This window comes from Geotrypetes seraphini, chromosome 3 (genome assembly GCF_902459505.1).
Source record: "Geotrypetes seraphini chromosome 3, aGeoSer1.1, whole genome shotgun sequence".
Taxonomy (NCBI): Eukaryota; Metazoa; Chordata; class Amphibia; order Gymnophiona; family Dermophiidae; genus Geotrypetes; species Geotrypetes seraphini.
The window spans coordinates 384319138-384344925 of record NC_047086.1 but is presented as its reverse complement, the minus strand read 5'-3'; the positions used below and the strand labels follow the sequence as shown (position 1 = coordinate 384344925).

The following is a 25788-nucleotide window of genomic DNA, read 5'->3' as shown; positions in this document are numbered from 1 at the left end:
TACCTTTTTGGCGCTCTCTCTGATGTCACTTTCGGGACCCGGGCCTGGGTAGTGACATCAAAGGGTGAGCCATCACCGTTGTAGGCAGCATGCTGCTCACGCTGGAGAAGTTTAAAAGGTACCGGGTACGGGGCGCACGCGCGGCGGGGGGGGGGGGAGGGGTGCCACTCACCCTTACTACACCACTGGGCAGGAGCGCAATCAAAGTGGCCTGGGGGGGGTTACGGAATGGCCCCATTTCCGCACACAAGTGCCCGGAGTTGGGCACTGGCATTTCTACCAGGTTTCAGCCGGTGTAAATACTGGTGTCCGGTTTTCGGCGCTGGAATCGTCTGCGAGCGCTGTTCTCTACATGGTGTTCCCTCCGCCTGAAGTGCGGTTCATAGCACAGCATTCTGTGGCAAATATTTCTAGAACGCCTCCCTATGTTGTAGGCTGAGATTCAACGTTGCAATGCTGTGCCTAGGCCAGGGGTGTCAAAGTCCCTCCTCGAGGGCCGCAATCCAGTCGGGTTTTCAGGATTTCCCCAGTGAAAATGCATGAGATCTAGTAGCATACAGTGAAAGCAGTGCATGCAAATAGATCTCGTGCATATTCATTGGGGAAATTCTGAAAACCCGACCGGACTTTGACACCCCTTGGCCTAGGAGCTTTATGATCTGTATCTTGATGCCTAGTGTCATGTGATACATATTATGTCATGTGATACATATTATGTCATGTGTCATATTATAACACTAAGATAGGCTAGATATTTAATCTTGGGGATAGCATCAATTGTGTCACTTCAATCTCATCCCAAGCGTCTTCCTCAGTATACAGTATTAATTCAACTTATATTTCAGATATATGTAAGCATTTCTAATGGACCTCAGAACCACCCACCTCCAACCGTTATAGTATACTTTTAAACGGGGAGTACTGAGTGTATATCTCCTCACCGGTCCAACTTTTGAAATTCTTTATAAATCAATTGTCAATCTTTACGTTCTTTGGTTATTAAGTTTGTACTTATCTCTTCAAAAATGTAGCGGTAGGACCCGACATGTTTCGCTTCGTCAGGGATCCATACATAAGCCGCTTAACATCCACCCCGTTCTAAAGTTAGTCAGCAAGATGTGTCATATTTTGTTATGTGATGCTGGGGGTCCGTTTGGTTAAGCATTTTGCACCATTGGCTGTGGATTAAGATGGTAATTCTACTACAGGGCACCATGTCTGTTTATGTGTCTTATATAAAGCAGGGGTCTCAAAGTCCCTCCTTGAGGGCTGCAATCCAGTTGGGTTTTCAGGATTTCCCCAATGCATATGCATGAGATCTATGTGCATGCACTGCTTTCAGTGCATATTCATTGGGGAAATCCTGAAACCCAACTGGATTGCAGCCCTCAAGGAGGGACTTTGAGACCCCTGAAAAGGCTCTTGGAATGATCACCAGCTACTCACACACGTCCACATTTGCTCTGAGGCAGGTGCAAATAAGTGCATGCAAGTGTGCATTTTGAAAAACGACACATGTACATTGACTTCCTTCCGTGCTCGGTGCAAACTGTGGGGGCAGTTCCGTAACAGAGCACCTCCATGTAGGGGCTCCAGTGTTGTGCATGCTGCATGTAACAGCATCTGGATGCTTCAGTTGCATTGCAGAATATTGGCATTAGAGAATGACACGGTGACAAAATTCGTCACCGTTCCCATCCCCGCGGATAACCGTGGGAAATAATCCCATGTCATTTTCTAGTGTCTGTTTCAACCTCGGTCCTTCTACACCAGCATTCTTCAAAGCAAAGCTTGCGGGTCAGTGGTTGTGGCCATTCATACTCTGATTCTTATGGGAGCCAAGGATAATGAAGCCATTGTGACATCACTGATGTGATTGGCTCTTAGGCACTGGTGGAATGAGGCATTATGACATCACAATATCTGCTCTGGATACCAGAGACTGTCATTCTGTAGTGTCTGTTTCAACCTCAGTCCTTCTACATCAGCATTCTTCAAAGCAAAGCTTGAGGGTCAGTGGTTGTGGCCATTCATACTCTGATTCTTCCCTCTCTTTAAAGAATGACATGAAGATGGTTTCCCACGGTTATCCGCGGGGACGGGAACAGTGATGAATTTTGTCACCGTGTCATTCTCTAATTGGCATCAGCCACCGTGGGTGTGCCGAAATTTTGGAGCGACTATGGCCGATGCAAATGGCCGTGCCTAGGAGCATCATGCAGCGCACACGACGTAACATTCTAGAGAAGCTGCGCCTATAAATTGGAGACATGCCCTTGCCGTTGCCCCCTTCCCATGTGTACACCCGCACTTATAAGGTGACCAGGCATCTGGATTTACCTGGGCATGTCCTCTAAAAAGAGGACATGTCCGCACAGCTTTTCTGGGTTTTGAAAAGCTTCCACCTTGGGACCGCGTCGGGAGGGCATCGGTGCATGCGCCAATGCAACATGGTGATGTCACGCGCATGCAAAGTGGTGACATGCGCAGGCGTGTGATGTCATCGCGTTGCATTCGTGTATGTGTGATCCCGAGGATGAGAACAGGTTATGGGGTGGGGCTGGGGTGGGGCGAGGCTGGTGCGGAACAGGGCGTGACTTGGGTATAATGGGGCGGGCCTAGGTAGAACTGGGGCGGGCCTGGGATTTTACAGGAGTGCAACCTGGTAACCCTACCCACTTAGGCACTACTTTCTGGAATAGTGCACATCTATGCATAAATGCAGCTTTTCTGTGCACTTAGGCACACAACGCATGTGTAATTGCAAATGGCTAGTTATAAATTGTGCTACTGTGTGCATTTATACATGTATATTCACACTCTTACCATTTTGTTAATAGCCATTTTGGGCACAATTTTATAAATGGTGCCTGCCGGTAGACACCTATGACTTAATTTTTTTAATCGGTCCGGTTGGCACTGCTAATTGAACACCGCCATTTAAAATGATTAAAATATAATTTTCAGGAAGGTGCCTACACTGAGGAGCCTACTTGAAAAGTAGGTGTGCTTATGGGCAGAGTTTGGATGTGGATAGAGTTAGGTGTTGGCTGTGACGTAGTAAGAGGGGTGAGGGGGTCGCGGTTCCCCTACGCATCATCTTGGTGGGAGTATTGGCACTCCTCCTCCACGCCGCCCCTCGCTCCTCCTCCCCCCCGCCACGCATGCTCCTTCCCCCCCCAATATCTCTAGCTCTGCGCCATTGCGAGCAGCAACTCCAACCTGCTGCTTGTGACATCACTTCCGGGCCCTGCGCCTAGAAAGTGACATCACAGGCAGAGTATGAAGTAAACTGGGGGGGGGTTCCCCACTCACACCCCGCGTTGGAGCTCTTTAAAAGTCACTTTTTAGGCGGCGCACTGGGGGTCTTGCGCTGAATTGTCGGCGCACTGAAGTCTCGCGCGTGAATGACTATGAACCCCCCTGGCACACTAGATTCCGGGTGTGCTGCGAGAATCTGGCGCCAGAGACTGCTCCTCTACACGCCTTTCCTGTTGCATAACCCCCTCCCCCAACTGGCGGCTCAGGGCCCCATCTGTGCTTTCACGGACGTTGGTGTGATGACATCACGCATGCGTGTGACATCATCGGTTAACCTCCATGCATTTATGGATGCCCTCCTGCCGCGGCACAGGGTTTAGTGCGCTGCGGCGTCCAGAGGTTTGCAAGACACTGCTCCAGCTCTTCACCAGCTCCAGACGGTTTAGTGTGCATGTATCAAAACGGCTTACTGTGTTCTTTTCCCTATATGTCATGTCTGTCTGTCCAGGTTAGATTGTAAGCTCTTCCGAGCAGGGACCGTCTATAAATGTCAAAATGTACAGCACTGCGTATGCCTTTCAGCGCTATATAAGTGATAAGTAGTGGTAGTATATAGGTGCTTCCTTCAGCCATAAGGGCTATTGGAGTGGTAGGTAGATGGGTATAGTAGGTTTGGGGGGCATTTTAGAGGGCTCACCAAACATTATAAGGGACTCATGGTGAGGTGTGCTTCTGGCACCCTTTACAGTATGTGATGTTCACAGCAGTGCCCTTGAAGGTGCCGCACTGCTCTGTTGGTATGTCTGTGTGGCTAGTCTATTACAATGCTGGCTCCTCCCACGTCTACACCAGTGGTCTCAAACTTGCGGCCCGGGGTTCTCATGCGGCCCACTAGATACTCGGTATGTTTCTCATAATCACAAAAGTGAAATAAAACAGTTTATTGATCATATGTCTCTTTAGCTATAAATGACAATATTATTATTAAGACTTAGCCAAAAGGAAAGATTTATAAACTATAAAGAGTTTTACCTCATGCAAAATTGTCATTTCTTTAATAAGACATTAACTATTTTTTTCCGAGGCCCTCCAAATACCTACAAATCCAAAAGGTGGCCCTGCAAAGGGTTTGAATTGAAGACCACTGGCCTATAGGAAGAGGAGATGCAAATGTTAAGAACCTTAGCCAATAGGGAGAGGAGGAGATAGTGGATGCTGTGGATGGCCATCGTGTTTCTATGTTTCTATAACCATAAAGTTCTATGACATCACAATGCAGGTGTAAAGAGCCTTAGCCAATAGGGAGAGGAAATGCAAATGTTAAGAGCCTTAGCCAATAGGGAGAGGAAGAGATAGTGGATGCTGTGGATAGCCATCGTGTTACTATGTTTCTATAACCATAAAGTTCTATGACATCACAATGCAAGTGTAAAGAGCCTTAGCCTATAGCAGTGGTCTCAAACTCGCAACTTGTCAGGTACTATTTTGAGGCCCTCGGTATGTTTCTCATAATCCCAAAAGTAAAATAAAACAGTTTCTTGATCATATGTCTCTTTAGTTATAAATGACAATATTATTACACTTCTCCCTCCATATTCGCGGTTTCAGCAATCGCGGTTTTGATTATTCACGGTTTTTAGCTTGCTTGCTCCTCCCCCCAAATTACATCAGCTTGCATAGAGAAATCACTGATTCCAAGCGTTTCCAGAGAAAATCGCCCATTCCCGGCACTTTCTTCACCGTGTTGTGCCTCTCCTTCAGGAACAGGCCAGGTCTCCCACCATATTATTTGCGGTTTCACCATATTCACGATGGTTTTCAATAGAAAACAGCAAATAACATATGAAAAAATTATTTGCGGTTTTTCTGTATTTGTGGTTCTGTTAATCCCCTATCACAGCGAATACGGAGGGAGAAGTGAATTAAGACTTAGCCAAAAGGAAAGATTTATAAACTATAAAGAGTTTTATCTCATGCAAAATTATCATTTCTTGAATAAGACATTAATTATTTTTTCTGAGGCCCTCCAAGTACCTACAAATCCAAAATGGGGCCCTGCAAAGGGTTTGAGTTCAAGACCACTGGGCTAAATGGTATCTATTTGGACATTTCTGACTTGGGATGCTTTTCTGGTTGAAAATGGGAGGGGAGAGGGGGGGAAAGCTAGACGTCCTAAAGAACAAATCGACTTTTTAAGGTGATTTTTTTTTTGTGGAAAAAGATAGACGCTCAGCAGGAGACCAATGAATTATAAGAATCTGTGTTATTCGTTTAATCGAAAACAAAGGAAAAACTGCAGTCCTGCAGTGCGTAGGATCTTTCATAGTTTGCTCAGTTGTTTACCGCTGATTCTAGTTGTTATCCATCAGGGTTTTTTTTGTATATGATACACTCCTGGGGAAGGAGTGTTTCTTCGAAATACGGACCGTGTCGGATCTGGGTTCATCAATCGTTTTGAATACAAACTGTTTTATGATTATATTTATATTTTATGATTGCTTATTTTTTTTTAATTCTTTATTTATAATTTTAACAACTGACAATTTATAAAAGTCAAAAAAAGCAATAACAGCCTGTATATCTGAAGAGTATCACTACAAAATATTTAATATTACAGGAAATAATGAGAAATAATACAGATTGTAGTTAGTCCACCATATATAGGGAGAAGGAGCTGAAATTAACATGAACAGATAAATGTTAAGGGAAAACTAAAGAAGTGGCAATCCTAAACATTTCTTTCTTTTCAATTCATACTGGAATTACTCAGGAAGCTTCTATAAGTTGTACTTTAGCGGAAATAAATTTAAATAATTGCTACGGCTCATAAAATACATATCTGTTTCCATTAAATACCATAACACACTTGCAGGGATATCTCAAAACAAAGGTTGCTCCCAACTGAATGACCTTTGGCCTCAAAATCAAAAATGGTTTCCTTCGCTTTTGGGTAGGGCGAGACACATCTGGATACATTCTTATAACATTAGACAAAAAGGGAACATCCTTATATTTGAAAAACAGCTTAAGCATCCAGTCCCTATCTGAACCTATAGCAAATTGTACCAATAATAATATGGCTGAGGTCTGGACCTCCACATCCGACTTCTCCAGGAAATTAGATAAGTCCAAACAGTCAGCAGATAAATTCTGCTGGTTTGGGCTTTGAGCTTTAATTCATCTAGGTAAATAATATATTTTGGAGATAGGTGGGTATGAGGTCTCCGGTACCTTAAGAACTTCATTCAAATATGTTTTAAACATAATAAAAGCAGTTGTCGGACATATTTTTGGGAAATTAATGATCCGGAGATTACATCTCCCAATGTAATTTTCCGCCATTTCTTGTTTAAAATGCAAACTTGCACTGTCTTTAACCCAAGCCAATGCCTGGGCCTCCAATTATCCTGGTATCCGCATCATCCGCTTTATTTTCCAAACTTAATACTTTAGTCTTAAGTTCTGAATTTACGGAAAGCACCATGGTACACCTTGAGTAAAGTTGATGAATTTGATTTCCCAAGGAGATTTGTAAACTGGATATCGCCTCCCCTATGGAAAGACCTTAGGTCAAGTCAAAGGGGCAATCTCAGTTCTGGGCCCTGCAGTGGAAAGCCGAGGTTTGATCCTCCAGATGTGTTTCCTGTGAGCTTCGCTCAACGAAGAGATCCATCGGCCCGGTCCGAGAAACAGCTGATTCGTCCGGGAAGACCCGGACCTTTGATTTTCTCTTCACCATTGGGCAGAAGAAATGAACTTTTTCAAAAGATCCGGGTCGGCGTCTCCCTGCTGAGCTCACGCCGCCATCTTAGGTAAGCTCTTCCCCCCCCCCTTTATGATTGCTTGTGCTGGCATCTTGTACATCATCACTGCAGTTTTTGCCTTTGTTTTTCGACTTGATATTTCACTGCAGTTTTGTTGGATTCTTTGTTTTTTGTTGTTATTCATTTAATCTGCAAGCTATGCTATCCTATTGCAGTTTTCGGAAATTAATTAAGACCACTTTGTTCGATAAGTTTATTACTTAGTGAGTTTTATTATTGAAATTCTATTTTACAAATATTTGTATTTTTTACTGTATTATTGTATTTTGCTCTTTTTAGTGTAAACCGCCTAGAACTTTTGGTTATGGCGGTATAAAAGAATAAAGTTATTATTATTAGTAGTACTATTATGGTGATATAACCACCAAGATTTCATTTTTATGCCTACATGGCTGATATCCAAGTGTTATTTACCATGGCAAAGGACACTTCGTAACGTTCCGACATCATCGGAGACGTTTTAAGGGGACTTCTAGTTTGAACGTCTTGCAAAGCTGTACAACCAAAACTTAAGGGACGTCTAACTTAGATGTTTTAGGGGTGGCATAATCGACACTCTTGGATGTTCAGGAGCATGTGTTTTATACAGAGATTTTATACTTAGTTCATTTTCGAATCGTTCTGTCTTCCTGGATGTGTTTTTGTTTTTTGTTTTTTTTTTAACTAGGGCCCGATACTTTGAACGTCCAACTCTGGATGTTTTCAGTTGGAGTTAGACGTCCAATCGAAAATGGCCCTCCATGTCTATCAGAAAGGGGAAACCCCAGGGAGCTCAAGCATTCACATCCTCCTTTCCCTAATAATGCATGCTGATGTCATAAGAACATAAAAATTGCTGCTCCTGGGTCAGACCAGTGGTCCATCGTGCCCAGCAGTCCGCTCCCGTGGCGGCCCTTAGGTCAAAGACCAGCGCCCTGACTGAGACTAGCCCTACCTGCGTACGTTCCGGTTCAGCAGAAACTTGTCTAACTTTGTCTTGAATCCCTGAAGGGTGTTTTCCCCTATAACAGCCTCCGGAAGAGCGTTCCAGTTTTCCACCACTTTCTGGGTGAAGAACTTCCTTACGTTTGTTCGGAATCGATCCCCTTTCAACTTTAGAGAGTGCCCTCTTGTTCTCTCTAGCTTGGAGAGGGTGAACAACCTGTTTTTATCTACTTTGTCTTGAATCCCTGAAGGGTGTTTTCCCCTATAGCAGCCTCCGGAAGAACGTTCCAGTTTTCCACCACTCTTTGGGTGAAGAAGAACTTCCTTACGTTTGTACGGAATCGATCCCCTTTTAACTTTAGAGAGTGCCCTCTTGTTCTCCCTACCTTGGAGAGGGTGAACAACCTGTCTTTATCTACTAAGTCTATTCCCTTTAGTATTTTGAATGTTTTGATCATGTCCCCTCTCAGTCTCCTCTTTTCAAGGGAGAAGAGGCCCAGTTTCTCTAATCTCTCGCTGTACGGTAACTCCTCCAGCCCCTTAACCATTTTACTAATAGTCTATTAACGCGTTAGCGTTTAGCAAGTGCTACTATTTAGCGCTTGCTAAAATGGCTAGTGCGGCTTAGTAAAAGGACCCCGTTGCGACTCTCCTGTTTATCTCCTGTTGCCACAGGCATGCGCTTAGACGCCTAAGTCTTTGGGGGAAGGAATTTTTGTTATCTGAATTGCTTATAAGCCGCCCTGAACATTATTTGGAAAAGCAGGTTATAAGACACCTTAGGGATATGTTCTTTCTCCTTTCAGAGTTTATTTGTCAGTAATTTTCTTTTAGGTTCCATTAAGGCTCTGAACTAGTTTTAGAAAACAGATGGTGGGGTGGGTGCAGGGCAGGATTAATTCGTCGAGGGCCCCTAGGCACGCAAGTACACTGGGCCCCCCGCCCCACCCCCATCATGCGCCAGGCGGAAACAGGAAGCTGCGTCAGAGGGAAGCTGTGGGCAAGCAGCACCGCTTGCACAATTACAGTTCCCGTTGCCTTTCTTATCCACGTTGCTTGCTTGTCTTACTTTCCGTCAATGGGCGGGGGCGTGTTGTCGATCGGGGGGGGGGGGGAGGCACATTGCCAATCGATGCTGGAGGGGCCCATCGCCGTTTGGAAAAAACAAAGTTGATGCCCTTCTTCATCGGGCCCCCCCCTGACCATTTCGGGCTCTAGGCACGTGCCTACTTGGCCTATTGGCTAATCCTGCCCTGGGTGGGGGGATTAATTGCCTGCCCAGTTCTGGAGAATCGGTCCATCCTTGATGTCAAAAGGAAGAGGGTCTCCCGTTTAAGGAAAATGCTCTGATTCAGCGTTTAAACTGAAGAACTGATATTCCATCAAGTGCAGCAAAGAAGTATGCCATATAGATATATACAGTCAAACCTCGGTTTGCGAGTGTTTTGCAAGACGAGCAAAACATTTTCGCAAATCGCAAACCGAGCGTTGACTCGATGTGCGAGTCCCCCGCTCGCGAACCGGCATGGCCCGCCAGCGAACGCCACCCCCCCCCTCGCTAACCTGCATCGCACTCCCCTCGCGAACGCCCACCTGCTCGACCAAACTGAAGCTTTACCCCCATCTGGCACCGGCACGCAGCACCAACCCACAGGAGGTGCCGGTAACCGAAGATCGTGCTGCTTGCCGGACTGTGCCTTGAGCATCTGCGCATGCTCAAGGCCTTCTGGCTCTCGTTCTCTCCGAGAATCTCGTTCTCTTTGAGAATCTCAGAGAGAGGTGGGGAGCCAGAAGGCCTTGAGCATGCGCAGATGCTCAAGGCACAGTCCGGCAAGAAGCATGATCTTTGGGCACCGGCACCTCCTGTGGGTTGGTGCTGCGTGCCGGTGCCAGATGGGGGTAAAGCTTCAGTTTGGGCGGGCGTTCGCAAGGGGTGGCGATGCCGGTTCACGGGGGAGGGGAGGCGGCATATGCAAGCAGGGGGGAGGTGATGCCGGTTCACGGGGGGGGGGGGGTATGTGGTAGCACACCAGTGGCCTCGGGGGTAGGGGGTCTTTTGGGGATGTGGTGGGGTGGAGCAGCGTCGAGGGGAGGAGGAGGTGGAACCAATCCAGCGAGTTTCCCTTACTTCCTATGGGGAAACTCGCTTTGATATATGAGCAATTTGGTTTACGAGCATGCTTCCGGAACAAATTATGCTCGTAAACCAAGGTTCCATTGTCTATGTTTTTAGTGGAAAACAGAAACCTTGCAAATGCAGCTGAAGGCATTTGTCTTCTTTGTGAATGTGATGCCAGCTGACACCATGGTTACCGTGCAGGTTTTGTGAATTTTTCTCGATTGCTGTGATTATAGTTATTTATTCTTATGCTTTTTACTCCCATTTTGTGAATTTAGTACTGTGCGTTCGGTGCCATAATACCCAGGAGGAAGCTGTAGCTCTCTGTGTAGGATCATCAGACATGGGACCAGTGGCGTAACCAGAGTGCCCCCCCCACCTCTACATGCTCTTTCCTTTCCCCCGTACCTCTGTGACATTCCTGGCGCGAGCAGCAACCCCCAAGCGGCTGTCGTGCCAGCGTCGGCTCGTCCTCCGATGTCACTTTCTAGGCGCAAGTCCAGGAAGTGACTTCGGAGGAAGAGCTGATGTGGCGCGACAGCCGCTTGGGGGTTGCTGCTCGCGCCAGGAATGTTACGCAGGTGCGGGGGAAGGGAGGTGGCGAGCATGCGCGGTGGGGGGGGGGGGGCGGGGTGGACTGCTTCTCTGCCCCTCCCCTCCTTTCTACGACACTACATGGGACACAGTTCGAAAAGAGACTCATTGATTTCATCAATGTTAATTCCTTCTTGAGTAATACTGATAATAATTTTATTCTTATATACTGCCTAAGCCATGATAGTTCAAGGCGGTTTTCAATAAGCGATACTGAACAATCAGTGAAGAATACAAATCATCAGAAATACATAAAAGATAAAAATTAAAAACAATAAACCCTTAGATTACAAATCGATGAAACAACTGCGTTTCTACTAATTTTCTAAAAGTATAGTAAGATGAAGCACACATGATAATGTTACCCAACCAATCAATCATTCATTTTGCCTGCCAGGCCTAGGTAACAGGAAGGATCTTCGTTCACCGGCACGTCCTGTGGGCTGCGTGCCGGTGCCAGATGAGGTAAGGCTTCTATTTGGGCGGGCAGAGGATGCCGGTTCATGCGGGGGGATGTTTGCGAGCGGGAGGGGGGGAGCGATGCTCGCAAATCGATGTCAACGCTCGGTGTGTGTGTCACGATTTGCGAGAATGTTTTGCTCGTCTTGCAAAACACTCGCAAACTGTACAGGCAAATTTAAACAGAACTCTTTGCCTCCATCGGCAACCAATGTAATTTTTGATAATAGGGACTAACGTGCTCCCATTTTTTTTCAAACCAAAAATCAACCGAACTGCTGAATTTTGAATAACTCAAAGTACGTTTTCAGTCTGGCACAGTGAAAACTCGGAAAGGAGTGGGTCAGGTAAAGCTCAGAATCCAGATCTTTATTACGTATCAATCTCAATTGTCAAATTTGATTACATCAGACAATATATGTACAATATCATCTGAGATGTAAGCAATTGGTGTAGAAAGGAGCCAGAAACGGTCCGTGTTTCGGCGTGTAATGCCTTCCTCGGGAGTCAAGTCGTCTGTAGTGTGTGGCGCAGTGGGTTAAAGCTACAGCCTTAGCACCCTGAGGGTGTGGGTTCAAATCCCAAGCTGCTCCTTGTGACCCTGGGCAAGTCACTTAATCCCCCCCTTGACCCAGGTACATTAGCTAGAGTGTGAGCCCACCAGGACGGTGTCAGGTCAAAAGCGCACCGGGACAAAGGCGCGCCCAGACAATTGAGCACAGCGCGCGCCGCTCTAAATTACTGTTTTTAGTGCTCCGACGGGGGGCATGGGAGGGAACCCCCCACTTTACTTAATAGACATCGCGCCGCGTTGTGGGGGGTTTGGGGGGGTTGTAACCCCCCACATTTTACTGAAAACTGAACTTTTTCCCTGTTTTTAGGGAAAAAGTTCAATTTACAGTAAAATGTGGAGGGTTACAACCCCCCAAACCCCCCATAACGCCGGCGCGATGTCTATTAAGTAAACTGGGGGGGTTCCCCAAAACCCCCCCCCGACAGAGCCCCTAAAAACTGTAATTTAGAGCGGCTCGGCGGCGCGCGCTGCGCTCAATTGTCGGCGTGCGCTTTTGTCTTTCGCGCCGTTGTCTATGAACCCACCAGGACACATAGGGAAAATGCTCGAGTGCCTAAATGTAAACCCCAAGTAATGCAAATAAATAAGTATTCATTCAGGGAAGCATGAATCACGCCTGGCAAAAAGCTACCACAATCTCACACTGTCCCCCTCTTTTACTAAGGCGCACGTGCTAAACGCGAACGCGTCCATAGACTAACGTTAGCGTATAGCGTGCGCTAAATCAATTAGCGCACCTTAGTAAAAGAGGGCCTACGTTTCATTTGGGTAGTCTGGTGACCACTTTTGCGCAGAGCCATTCATCTATATTCTCGGGATGTGGATTACGTGAGGCTCCTGTACCGATGGATTTGTGGAAATTTTTGCAAGTTTGAAAAGATGTTTCTCGTGGAGTACGCAACACTTTCAAAGCATTCTTTGTACTGGGTGTGGAGCCTTCGTAGAAAGAGCAGTTGGTGGCCGTCCTGTTTGTGCTTTGTTACGTTTTGAGTGTTTTCCCCCCGTGGCTCGTCCGTGCATGTGCTGGAGAGAACTGGTGTACACTGGTTGCTGCAAGCATGGTCTCCAAAGTTTGGCCCGCAGACTACATCCGGCCTGCGATACGATTTTTTCTGGCCCACGGAAGAATTGTGCGGAAATGCGCCATTTGGACTAATTTTCCAATGAGAATCCGCAAAAAAAACCCAAACCCCCAAAAACCCACGGGGTGTTGATAGATTTCAAGTGCATTAATTAAAATTGTGTTCAACCTATATTGATAGTCCATATTAAGTTAATATTAATATTAATCACAACTTTATTTAATACTGAATTGTAATTGTATACTTTGCGGTATTTCTTCGTACTTGTTCGGTCTCGATCGACAGTGTCAATTTGCGGCGTTGTAGGTAAGTTTGGCGCTGTAACTACTAATCTTTGAATTGAATCTGGAAGTTTGTTACTAGTCGTTACGGTTAATTGTCCATAAGAATACTTACAGTGCAATTTGTGATGAAAATAGGAGAATTTGCTGGTGGTGTTCGTCATCGTTAATATACGATAATTTAATCTTACATACTCTGTAATTAGTTTATAAAATTTTCTGCTTTCAATAAAACTCATGTAGAATTGTTTATTTATTTTTTTTTTTAAATACGGCCCGCTGAAAAGTGCTGAAGTACCCAATGTGGCCCTTGTGGCGAAAAGTTCGGAGACCCCTGCTCTAAATGATAAATAGCACACACTAGGCATGCAACTAGTGGTCACTGGGATGGAACAGACCAAAGGTTCAGATGGTTCCATCTTGCGTACTGTGGTTGGGAGAAGCAATGGGGTTTTGGAATAAGGCAGGGGTGTCAAAGTCCCTCAAGGGCCGCAATCCAGTCGGGTTTCAGGGATTTCCCCAAACAATATGCATGAGATCTATTAACATACAACGAAAGCAGTGCATGCAAATAGATCTGATGCATATTCATGGGGGAAATCCTGAAAACCCGACTGGATTGCGTCCCTCGAGGAGGGACTTTGACACCCCTGGAATAAGGGGTGGGGGAGGGAATCAGGGGAACATTGGGTACTTTTAAAGTTGGAAGGAGGTTCAGGTTCTTGATGGGGCGGGGATGGTTCTGCATTGTTTTCATGGGGGTTGGGAGAGGAGGGATTACAGTGGGGCAGGCGGGGTGCACAAAGGGTGAATAGGAGCCATGCCATTGTACCTTACCGTGGCACGTAAGCATGGGCTCACAGTCCACCTGGGGCAATGGAAGATTAAGTGACTTGCCCAGGAGCAGCGCTGGGCTTGAACCCACAACCTCAGGGTGCCAAGGCTGCAGCTCTACCCGCTATCTAGGCCAGTGTTTTTCAACCTTTTTTGGGCAAAGGCACACTTGTTTCATGAAAAAAATCACGAGGCACACCACCATTAGAAAATGTTAAAAAATTTAACTCTCTGCCTATATTGACTATATATAAAGTAATTCTCTTGAATAGGAATCAAATAAACACAAAGAAAGTATTTTATAATTACTTTATTATGAAATAAAAATTATAAAAATTATAAAATACTTTATTCAGTGCGAAACCTTTGCCTGTTTGGCTGAACACAAAGCTGATATTCTGGCTGGAATCGAAGAAAGACACACACGTAGCTCTTCATCAACAGCTCTCAGTCTCTCTCTGTATTTGGTTTTTATAGCATACAAAAATAGACAAATATACCCTCCATCCTTTTTATTAAACCACAATAGCAGTTTTTAGCGCAGGGAGCTGCGCTGAATGTCCAGCGCTGCTCTTGACGCTCATAGGCTCCCTGCGCTAAAAACCACTATTGCAGTTTAGTAAAAGGTGACCATATTGTAAAATATAGACAGCAGATATAAATTCAGAACTGTGCATAGTAAGTGAAGGGAAGTTTTCATCTCTGGGAATTTACCCAGTTAACTATTAAGTTATTTGGGCAAATTCCTTTGAAAACTGTGGTAATACTGCCTCCACTTTGCTAAATTTAAAATAAAATCATTTTTCCTACCTTGTCTGGTGATTTCTGGTTGCACTTTCTTCTTCTGACTGTGCATCCAATCTTTCTTCCCTTCTATCAGCCTGTATGCTTTGTCAATAGTCATATGTATATTTGTCAATAGTCATATGTAGTCATTCCCTCCCCCAACTTTTTCTTCCTCTCTCCCTGACCTTTCTTTTTTTTTTCTGTTTCTCTTCTTTCCTTCTGTTTCCCTGCCTGCCCCGTTCTTTCTTTCTCCCTGCCGTTCCCCAAGCCACTGCCACTGCCGCTGCCATCGGGGAACAGGACCCACCAATGGATAACAGGCCCCAAAGCCGACGCCGACGCATGCTCTCCCTGACGTCAATTCTACAATCGGAGAGGAAGTTCCGCCCAGCCAGGCAGCGATTGGCTGGCCCGAACTTCCTCTCCGACTGCAGAATTGACGTCGGGGAGAAGAAGACTTATCGGCTCGATAGATTTTAGATCGCCAAGACAAAGTGAGTCCTGGGTGATCGACTCACTTTGCCTTGGCGAGCTACTGGCGCCCCTGCCTCGGGCCCCCTGTCAGCTCCGGGCCCGGCGGCCCTGCGGCACACCAGGCAACATCTCGCGGCACACTAGTGTGCCGCGGAACAGCGGTTGAAAAACACTGATCTAGGCCATGCTCAAAAGTCCTTAATTTCACTGTGTTTAAAGATAATTTCATTCCTCTCAGCCCATAAATGTAGACATTAACAACAAATAAATCTGTAAAATTTCACATCGAAATTCCAATGGGTTGCTGAGAAAACAGTAAAAACTCTAGGGGATAACTTTTATTTTGCCTTATTTTATTTATTTATTCAATTTTTTTCTATACCGTTCTCCCAGGGGAGTTCAGAACGGTTTTACATGGATTTATTCAGGTACTCAAGCATTTTTTTTCCCTGTCTGTCCCGGCGGGCTCACAATCTACCTAATGTCCCTGGGGCAATGGGGGGGATTAAGTGACTTGCCCAAGGTCACAAGGAGCAGCGTGGGTTTGAACCCACAACCCCAGGGTGCTGAGGCTGTAGCTTTAGCCACTGCGCCACACACTCCCTTACCCTCTTTCCCCTTTTGATAGCACCCTCTACCTCAGACAGACGTGGAATTGAGAGGAAAGTACCCTTGGTGCTGCTCAGCGTCAGTCTAGGGTTACCTCAGTATCAAGCAGTTGCTTTCCCTGCTTGACATGCCTGAGGCCTGCCAGCTCAGTAAATAAACAACAGGGCTGCTCAAATCCGGCCCTTGAAGTCCACAAGCAGGTCAGGTTTTCAGGATATCCATAATGAATATGTGGGATAGAGCTCTGCATGCATTTGCTTCCTTAGTATGCAAATCTCTCTCTCTCATACATATTCATTGTGGATATCCCGAAAATCTGGCCTTGCCTGTGGACCCTGAGGACTAGAATTAAGTAGCACTGGCTTATAGCATTCGTCCCTGCCGTCTGTGAGGCCTTTAATCATTTGAGATGCAGTGATTACGATGTGTTGTTATATTGCACACTTTTCAATAAAGTTTATTTAAAAGACATTTTACATTTGCTGGTGTAATATTTGGTTCTACAGCTGTATAGGCTGTACTGTGTTGATGGAACTTTTATTTTACCCCTGTTGCATGGTGTAAGCTTTAATTGGATCATAGTTGCATTACATTAGTGATTTTTATTCCGCTTGTACCTTGCGGTTCAAAGCGGATTACATAAGAAGAGAACTGGACATTTCCAGGAGGGTACATTACATTGGAGAATACAGATTGAGGGTATTAGACTTAATAACATTGGAAGATAAATCAGGTTACATTACATAGTTCTTTTTACCACGCAATAAGCTGAGCTTTACACAATGCTAAGTGATCTAACGCAATTTTTTCGGGCATCTTAGAATGAAAACGAATGATAGCAGAGGGCCTGTTCTGCCAGGTTTAATTTGTGACTTACAGGCCTCAGTTTTCTATTTTCGGCTTCTGTCACCTTCGCAAGTAGAATATAAAAGCTATCCGACTGAGAACAAACTAATTTCAAAGAACATTTTCTCTGCCTTTTCTGTTCTGTGAAGGACACATATTCTGTAGTGATAGTCCATATCAATTAAAAGCGTTACTGTTCATCCATTGTGTATTAAACTTATGCCCGATTTTTTTTGCAGTTTTATTTTTTTAATATTGTGTTTTATACTGCCCTTTTCCCTAATGTATTAATGACTAATAGTATTCTATGTGATGTATGTGGATTTTATTATTTTATCTGATTTGTTATTTATTGTAAATCGCATTGAAATAAGATTTTGCGATCAAATCAAAGAATCTATTAAACTTGAAACTTGAAAAAATGGTTCTCTGCTGCTCTTGTGGACCTTGAGAGCAGCCATTTTGGAAAAGCTTTAGGATAAAATCATAAACAGTGGGCCATGCAATAAAATTCGTGTTATTTTTTACTGCAGCCTCAGCGCATGGGTTCTCATTGCACAAGTACTCTGTGACCGTCGGAACAGCGCAGAGCATTCTGCGCACTGGCCGGCGCTAAAAACCTGTTGCGTGATTTTGTAAAAGGGGGTGGGGGGATAGAGTCTGGATTTCTTGGGGCAGAGGGGCAGGTCTCCGTTTTAGTTTTTGTCTGCGTGTCTTTTTGTGTTTCTCTATTCTTTATCAGATGATGGTCTCTTCATGTTCTTGCAAGTGCTAGCATGTATCTGTGTAGGAATCTGTAACAGTACAGTTTGTTCTAGTTTACCAGTAATAGGTTAATTGGAGCTCTAGAATCCTGTGTAATGTTTGTAGCTCTGGTTTGGTAAGTTTGCTTTATAGGTTTCGAAGATGCCTGTCCAGGGTTTTGTGTTTATTGTGCTAAGTGGCATATTTGAAAGTAGGCCCTTGGTATCCAAAATAAAAATGTTCAAGGCTAATGGTCTCCACGTCCTGCAGAGTTGCCACTCAAAGAAAAATGCATCTGATTTAATCAGAGTGTCCGACAGTGGCAAGCGTGTGTATGCTGTTCCTATGTGCATGCTTCTCCTGTGCGTTTGCTGCCCTTCCAAAACCAGGTGGGAAACAACAGTCAGCATTTTTTGCAGGTGCTTCATGTTGCTCCATGTGCAAAGGCTGCTGGGAGCTGTCCATTCACCCTGAGGGAACAGTGGTGCTGAAAAGGATAGATCCAGAGCATAAAGCTAGGAAAATCATATGCTCCTTTGGGAGCCAGATGATCTTTGAGGGGAGGAATGCTGGTCTCTGACCTAACCTTCAGTAAACCTGTTACATTAGCCTGCCCAGTAGTCCTTGGGGATGTCCAGGTTGATGACCGGCAGAGGGCCCAATGGTAGCGTGAGTAACCAGGGGGAGTGAGTGACAGGAGAGTCCTCATGGAGAGCAGCTGGGGAGCTAGAAGAAGTCCTCAGGAAGAGTCCTCAGAGAGAGACTAGCTGGGAGATCAGAAGAATCCTAAGTGTGTGCATCTGGGATAAGACGACTGAGGGACTGGGAGAATCCTCAGTGTGTGTATCCAGGTAAAGACACCTGAATGACTGGAAGGGCCTGGAAGAAGGAGTAGCCGGAGGGCCCGGTAGAGCCTGGAATCCAGAGAGGGGCTCAGGTTTGATGACCGGTGGTGGGAATGGTGAAGTTTCCAGGATTCATGGGAACCCAAGAGGCCATGGAGCATAGGGACTAGTGGTGGACCACAAGAGTCAGGGTCCAAGGCTAAGGGGGTCTGGCAAAAGGAACCGGTGGGGGCCGATGGTGACCAGTGGAGAGGCTAGTAATGGCACCAGAAGCTGCCAGAGGAGCCCAGGGAAGCAGCCTAATAGACCCAGGGAAGCATTGGCCAAAGGTCTGGCGAGTAACCAGCGGAGAGACCGGTGGGGCTGGTGGCGACTGGCAGAGAGACCGGTAATGGCATTAGAAGCTGCCGGAAGACCCAGAGGGCTAATGAAGGGTTGGGAAAGGTCTGGAACCCTTAGAATCCGGGGCAGATGTGGAGATGACCAGGAAGAGCCTGGAGGGACTAGGTCAACACCCGTCGCTCTCTACTCCACTCTCCAGGTGCTTATGCTGGAATAAACACAACAACAACAGTTATTCAAACATACTCTTAAAACATATGACCAGGTCTTTACAGGCTCCTCCTGGTCATAAGAGTGTGTTTGAATAACTGTTGTTGTTGTGTTTATTCCAGCAGAAGCACCTGAAGAGCGGAATAGAGAGTGGCGGGTGTTGACCACTCGGCCCGATCACATGATCACACTACATCTTTATGGAATTCCATGCCACCTCAATTGTGATTAGAAAAATCATTTACCAGATTTTGTGCCGCATTAAAAATGCATCTTTTTGAAAAACCCACTACCCTTCAATTAAGGACATAAAAACGAAAGAGAACATTGGAAGTTCTGTTGTCGTTTCAGGCAGCAAAATTGGACCCCCAAAATTGCATTACTAGAATTCTATTTGCAGTATCAGATTATAGAACTTTCCGAAAGGAAATAAAAGCCTTGTTGTTCAGGAAATATGTCAGGAAGTGTTAATGCTTCTCCACAATATGCACTAAATTGTGATATCAGTAGAAATGACCAGTTTATCTCTTATTGTAATCCGGCTAGAACGGCAAGGTTAAGGCGGAATAGAAGTGGATAAATGTAATGCAATGTATTTTGTTCTTATTTGATTGTATACGCAAAACCTCAAAAAATCTAAAGTCGAAGTACCAGAAAAGCCTACTAATGAGATGAATATGAGGAAATTCTTTTCAAATCTTCTGTGTTATAGAGAAGTACGGTAAAATATTTGATGTAGTTAAAGACTGAGAGACCTCAAGTGTTCACATCCAACGGACCATGGCACAAATCCCAACAGATGGGACTCTTTGTGAACTATCACTGGTCTCGTATGTCTTTTCTTTTATCTCTCTAGTTTTTTAAATTTAATAAATATTTTCTCGATTGAATACTTTTGCAGGCTCATTATTTCTATTTATATTTCTATCATTTAAATTTCTCCAGAATTCTACTGTTCAACGGCTCCCCCTTCTGCTTCTATTCCTTTCTCTCCTCTCTTCTACCTTCCAAAGTATTTAGATCAATGCTGTCTTGTTAAAATGTTTATTTTATTTTTATTTTTCCTCTAACTCTACTTTTCACTTCTCTATTACCCTCCAGGTACTTTAGTTAGATTGTGAGCCTTCGGGACAGTAAGGGAATTTTTCAAGTACCTTTCTTATTTCTAATCTTAATGTATATTTTCTGTAAACCGCTTAGAACCTAACGGATGTAGCGGTATATAAGAAATAAATTACATTACATTACATTACATTACATTATAATATAAGCAACATATCAAATACTGCGCCTGGAGTAATATTCCTAAATAAGCAGGCTTATAAACTTATAAGGCCTAGAATACTTAGGCCGTGAACCTGTTTCTTGTTTTTTATGGAGACTGCTGTTAGATTGATACAAGAAATGGCTTGGTACTGGTATAAATTGGCCCTGAAGCAGTGGATATGAACTGAATTCCACGAAACGCTGGCCACGTTGGTACTTTTGTGATACACAAGCACTGTCTGAAGTTAAGTAATCTTTCTATAGCAACTTCTCGGTAACAGCTTAATGAAATAAGAAATTCTAAGAATGTTTGCTGCTGACTGGAATTGAAATTTTTCAGCTATGTCTCAAATCATATGAAATGGTGTAGATGAAAGGAATAAAAGTTGACAGAGCATGTTATAAATATATACAAATAAGTTAAATAAATAGCAGTATGAGTTTTTAGAATATTTATTATTCAATAAAATAGGTTAAAATAAATGATTTAAACTAGGAATATGGCCAATGATTGGAGTAAAGGAGCAGAGCAACTACGCCGATAAGTTCAGTCTGTGAATAGGCTCCAGTCCTGAGGCCTCGTCCTATACACATTTTGAATTAGTAATCTAATGCACTTTTTCATATATATGGGAATTGTTTGATTAATACGATTTTGTTTAAATATCTCCCATTAGGGAATTTTAGTGTAGCGTGTTAACTAGAATACTTAGGCCCAAAATTCTGTAACCAGCGCCTAAAGTTAGGCCCCTATTTCGGAGGCGCCTATCTAAATTGAATAAGAAGCTCAATGAAGCTTTTTAATCAGCGCCGATTGAAACAGGCCCCTATCAAGAAAAGCGCGATTCTGTAACGAGGCGCCTCTAAAAATTTAGGCGGCCTTCAAAAAAAAAAAAAAATAGGCGCTATGCACGTTAGGCGTGGCTACATGTTAGGCGCCTTGTTGCAGAATCGCTGCTCTTAAGCGTGCTTAAGCGCGCTTAAGCGCTCAGCTAGGCCCCTACCTTTTAGTCGTGCCTAGAGCGGGGCCTGTTTTCTTGGCCGCCTCCAAAATAGGTTCCGCTCAGCGTGATTCATTAAACGGCACCCAAGTGTGCTTGAATCGCGCTGAACAGCGCCTAATTAGGCGACTAACGTTTGGGCGCTTCTTATAGAATTTGTCCTTTAGCTTTTATCTAGGACCCAGGGCAGCTCCTAGCTATATAGAGTAACTGTTCAGTAAACGCGTAGCATTGCTCTGCTTTAACTACATCAAATATTGTACACTTTTCCCTCCGTATTCGCTGTGGTAGGGGATTAACAGAACCACAAATACAGAAAAACCGTGAATGACTTTTTCATATGTTATTCGCTGTTTTCTGTTAAAAACCATCGTGAATATGGTGAAATTGTGAATAACACGGTGGGAGGCCTGGCCTGTTTCTGAAGGAGAGGCAAAACACGGTGAAGAAAGTGCTGGGAATCGGCGATTTTCTCTGTAAACGCTTGGAATCAGCGATTTCTCTATGCAAGCTGATGTAATTTTGGGGGAGGAGCCAGTGAGCTAAAAACCATGAATAATCGAAACCATGAATGCTGAAACCGCGAATACGGAGGGAGAAGTGTACTATACTTCTCTATAACACCGATTTGAAAAGAATTTCCTCTTATATACATCTCATTAGTAGGCTTATTTGATTGTAAAGAGCCTCGATTTGCACTGCAACAAAGAGTGGTACATCAAGACCAATAAACGATAATCACAGTTGGAATATTTTTTTGTGTGACGCGTTATAAGAGGGAGAGCTCCTTTGCCGGAATATGGAGTTTGTCATGCAGAACCGGAGCTTCGGGGTTTATATTGGGATTCTGTCGAGTCCTTTAGGACAGTGTTTCTCAACTCTTTCCTGGAGCACCCCCTTTGCCAGTCAGGGTTTTCAGGATATCCACAATGAATATGCATAAACTTGATTTGCATACACTGCCTCCATTATATGCAAATTACTTTCATGCATGTTCATTGTAGATGTCCTGAGAACATGACTCTGGCAAGGGGGTGGCTCCAGGAATGAGTTGAGAAACACTGCTTTAGATAATCCAGACTACACCACACAGCAGAATGTATTGATTGATTGGTGCTATCAATTACTGTATCATGGAGGAGGAGGAGGAAGAAAAGGAAAGCCTAGAAGTTCATGCTGTCTTTTATTGAAAATTTTATGTTTAAATGTATTTAAAGTGCACAAAAATCCACAATGGCGATACAACTTTTTCTTCATACAAAACCCCCCATCCCCTCCCAACATAATAATAATTTATTTCTTATATACCGCTATACCGTGAAGTTCGAAGTGGTTTACAATAAAGATACATTTGACAGTACATGGGATAGAAACGGTTTACAATAAAGATACATTTAGTCAGTACATGGGATACAAGTGGGTTACAGTAAAGATATATTTTGGCAGTACATGGGATGCCAAGTGGGTTACAATACAAGTGGGCAAAGTAGGCATAAAATACAATTGAACAGAATATGGATTACGTATTCAATAGATGACTTCTTGCAAGAGGGGTAAGGTCCCCCCAAAAGGGCTCCCAAATCAGATGAAAACGCTTTCCCGCCTCAGAGTCAAGGTCCACAAATCTTTGGCATTCCAAAGAGGCCTGCACAAGCATCGCTGATCTCCACTGGCTGTAGGTTGGGGGACGCACTGGAAAGCCAACCTGACAGGATTGTCTTTTTGCCCAGTAGCATAAGTCGTGCAATAAACGCTGACATGCCTTTAGGTTTAGTAGAAACTATCATATAAAAACCAAACAATGATGTTGGAGCTGGAATCCATCACCTGCCCCACAATGCAGATGTAAATTGTCCCAGGCGACCCCAAAAAGACATTATAACCCAAGGTAGCCTGGTCCTGACCACACTTGGGACAACCATGGGCGTGCATGATTCTCATGCAGAAAGCCCGCATGGGTGAAATATAAAGTCTCAAGAGAAACTACAGTTGCAATTCCCAGTGCAATACATGGCCTGTTAATTTCCGTGAGTTTTTCAATCGTTGTAATTGTCGGGCAATAAGAGTACAATATAAGTCCTCCTCCCAGGTTGCGGCCAGAATCTCAAAGTTAGTGCCAGGTTGGCTATCTACAATGCCTGCGTGATGGAATCGTAAAGGAATATTCTGTTGAGCCGAAAGACTGAGCATCTCCGACAGTGTCTCCCTACAGCTTTGACACGCAGCTCCTGATTGGATAAGGCCCGATTTCCTGCACTCACGGCGCTCCGGCTGCTCTCCCGCTGCCCTCTTCAGGCTCCCCCATGAAAAACCATATTCGCGGTTTTTTGAGATTCGCATAAGGTTTCAAAAGAGATGAAAAGACCATCCTCCGCAAACAATTGAAACAAATAACAAGGTCTTATTGCAAATTTTAAAAAGGAGGTTGGGGAAGGAGTATGTGACATGGAGGTGGGCATGATGTGTGGAAATGTGGAAATATTTCTGTCTGGATACTTCACTGCCTCTGACCATCTTGGCGTTATCTGGGAGTAAGGTTACCATATTTCTTCCTGCAAAAAGAGGGCACGTATTTAGATGTTTATATACCACTTATAATCTAAGGGCTCCTTTTACTAAGCTGTGCTAGCGGTTTTAGCGTGCGTTGCATTGCCGCACGCGTTAGATGCTAATGCACGCATTGAGCTGGCGTTATTTCTTAGCGCGGGGTTCCTGTGCGCGGCAATGCAGCGCCCGCTAAAAACGCTAGCGCACCTTAGTAAAAGGAGCCCTAAGTGGTTTACATTCAGGTACTCAAGCAGTTTTCCCTGTCTGTCCCGGCGGGCTCACAATCTATCTAATGTATCCGGGACAAAGGGGGGATTAAGTGACTTGCCCAAGGTCACAAGGAGCAGCGTGGGTTTGAACCCACAACCCCAGGCTGCCGAGGCTGTAGCTTTAAGCACTGCGCCACTCTATAAATCCAAATGTAGTAAAAGTGAGCCAGGTATAGGACAATCAAGCCATTGTGACATCACTGATGAGGTTGGCTCTTAGGCATTGGTGGAATGAGGCATTATGACGTCACAATACCAGCTCTGGTTATCAGAGGCTGAAACTTTTCACACTCTTTATTTATTCAATTTTCTATAGCATTCTCCCAGGAGAGCTCAGAATGATTTACATGAATTTGTTCAAGTACTCAAGCATTTATCCCTGTCTGTCCTGTCGGACTCATACTCTTATGTAATGTACCTGGGGCAATGGGGGGATTAAGTGACTTGCCCAAGGTCACAAGAAGCAGTGTGACCATGACCCCAGCCCCACCCCATTCTGCCCAGCCTTGCCCCCCATACAAACCTCCTCCTTCCTGAGCTTGTGCGGCATCTGGAGCTTGCGCAGATGTGACATGATGACATCACACACATGCGTGCATGCATGGATGCCCTCCAAACATGGCCCCGAGCTCCTAAACCTGGACAAACTGTCTGCTTGATGAAAAACTACCCGGACAGTCCTCTAAAAAAGAACATGTCTGGTCTCAAAGAAGAGCGACCATATGAGGAAAGACTAAAACGGTTAGGGCTCTTCAGCTTGGAAAGAGACGGCTGAGGGGAGATAGGATTGAAGTCTACAAAATCCTGAGTGGAATAGAACAGGTTCAAGTGGATCGATTTTTCACTCCGTCAAAAATTACAAAGACTAAAGGAACACTCGTTGAAGTTACAGGTGAATAGTTTTAAAGCCAATAGGAGGAAATATTTGTTCACTCAGAGAATAGTCAAGCTCTGGAATACAGAGGTTGTGGTAAGAGCGGATAGCGTAGCTGGTTTTAAGAAAGGTTTGGACAAGTTCCTGGAGGAAAAGTCCATAGTCTGTTATTGAGAGAGACATGGGGGAAGCCACTGCTTGTTCTGGATCTGTAGCATAGAATGTTGCCACTCTTTAGGTTTTGGCCAGGTACTAGTGACCTGGATTGGCCACCGTGAGAACGGGCTAATGGGCTTGATGGACCATTAGTCTGACCCAGTAAGGCTATTTTTATGTACTTATATAGTAACCCTATTTGGGAGCAGACTACTAACTGGTAACAGATTGGATAAAATTAGATCAGCAAAGCAACTGTCCTAATTCCTTTCAGTTAGCTGTCTGAATATCATTGCTAACCAGATAGTACTTCTGGGTTGATGCTGAACCTGGATATTCAGTACTGGCCTGTATCCAGGCATTAGCACTGATTATCAAGTTTCATCTAACCATAGTGGTTGGCATTTTATTTAAAAACTGAGTACACTTCCCCCTCCCCATTTGTGGTTTCGGCAATCGCAATTTCACATATTTTTGATTTTTTGGGGAGGGGGAAAAAGAAAAAAAAAACATCGTTAAGTCTCCCCCCCGGCATCCCGGCCTTACCTGATGTTCTAGCGGGCTTTCGGGGCAGGAGCAATTTTCGTACGGTCCAGCCCCGTGCAGATCGCCAATAGGAAATGGCTGTGGGGAGTTCCCGTCGTAGTCCTAATGGCGATCTGCACGGGACAGGAGCGTAGGAAGATCACTCCTGCCCCGAAAGCCCGCTAGACCACCAGGTAAGGCTGGGAAGGCGGGAGGGAGGCGGGGGTGGGTCAGAGCCAGATATTCGCGGTTTTTCGCCATTCGCGGTCCGGCTCTGCCCCTATCCCCCGCGAATCCGGAGGGAGAAGTGTACTGTGGTTCAGTGGTTTATATGATGGGGTG

The 25788-nt window shown here is 44.7% G+C and overlaps 1 protein-coding gene across 1 annotated transcript in view; it reads left to right on the top strand.

The window, feature by feature from the left end:
- The window catches only part of PRKCE (protein kinase C epsilon), a 736834-nt gene that overhangs the window by 1124 nt on the left and 709922 nt on the right, over nucleotides 1-25788 (top strand). The gene's annotated exons all lie outside the window — the stretch shown is intronic.